The following is a 1,662-nucleotide window of genomic DNA, read 5'->3' as shown; positions in this document are numbered from 1 at the left end:
TGAGGAGTCTTACATTTCATTGGCTGATGTGTGACATAAGAGATGGAGGCCTTCTCAGGATTGGCCACAGATAACTTTATGTCCTTTGCTCTTATCTTTTGCTACTCTTTACTTATTTATTACTGGCCTTTGGTATATCTTTGCTTATCTCTGGCCATTCCTCACTGGCCTGACCCTGACATGTTTCAAACAGCCATCTGCTTATCTATTCAACATTCTTTCTGTCTGGTCTCATTAATCACTGTAGGCTTTGTGCTAACCTTTGTTTGAACTAGCCTCTTGGTTTTTAATTCTCTATTCCATGTGTGATTCACTATATGTGATCTGTATAGTGGTGTAATTTCATTTATTTAATTCAGGACAAACTAAACTCTTATTGTACAAAAGGATTCTCTTTTAGAACTCTTTTCTTATTTAAAACAAATATCATTTCCCTCTGTGTCAGCTTAGAGGTTCTCATTATGTTTTGCTGGCTTATCAGGGACTCTCATATTATCTTGTTCCTGTCCAGCTGTTTCTGCTGATGTCTGTATCTTGAAAAACTCTATTTTAATTAGCAACAGATTTACTGCCTTTGCCAAGGCCTTATTCCTCATTAAAGTGTCTCTTACCTGTATATAACCTTTAGTTTTATCACCTCCAAGAGATATGACTTTTCCTATCTCTAATGCATCCTGCTTACAAATGCATCCTGCTTCTGACCACTAAATCTCTCTTGAGTTGTAAATCTGTCTCTGAATTGTAACTCCTTAGTTCCAATTAAAAGTATCAGGTAGGGGAGATACAGAGTTAGGAATGCTTCTGCCCTAAGATAAGAGTCTTATCTGAGGAGTATATCACATTCCAGTCTCCTTGTTAGATTCTATTAATTAACTTTGCTACATCTGCCTCTCAAGGTTACTTTGAGACGCATCTGAGACTTAAGCAGCCTCAATGGTCTAATTTAATGGCTTTTTACTATTTTGTGTGTTTATGCTTTGATCAAACTATTCTGACTGCTAAAAATTCACTTCTGAAGCTGCATCCCTACATACATGTGTTAGTTACACTCTATAACTATTAACTATTAAACATTAAAAGCAAGCAGGCATCATACTCTCTTTGACATGAAACTTTGCTATATTGGCTCCTCCCAGTGTTCAATACATGCATACATGACTGTAATTTTGATTTAAAGGGAACTAATAGAATAATAAGTTTAAAGAATCCAAAAAGCCTTCTTCTCTCTAGTCTTAAGCCTGAAAGTTTTAAAATGCAAAAATCCCCTTTTTCCATGTGTTTTCTTCTTATCTAGTCCTTGGTATGCATGCTGTAATAACTCAGTATTCATTCCTCATACTCCCTTTTTACCTTATCTGATGCTTTGACAGTTCTTAAGAAACATTCCTTAATTTACAACCTGTCTACTGGCTGCAGCTTCTAACTGAGACCAAAAATGCTTTAAGCATGCTAAACAAATAAACTCTTTTCCTTATTTCCTAAACATAGAAACCAATAACTAATTTAGCTATAAACATCTATAAACATTTGGTTCATTAACATAAGCAAACATTTGAACATTTTCCCTATTAAACTTCCTAATGATTTAACTTTTAATTTGTTTGTGTTTGGCTTATGGCTTTCACTAGCCTGTATCAGTCTGACTCCTGATACTTAAAGCGG

This window comes from Tiliqua scincoides, chromosome 4, assembly GCF_035046505.1.
Source record: "Tiliqua scincoides isolate rTilSci1 chromosome 4, rTilSci1.hap2, whole genome shotgun sequence".
NCBI lineage: Eukaryota > Metazoa > Chordata > Lepidosauria > Squamata > Scincidae > Tiliqua > Tiliqua scincoides.
Note: the sequence above shows the minus strand (reverse complement) of the source record.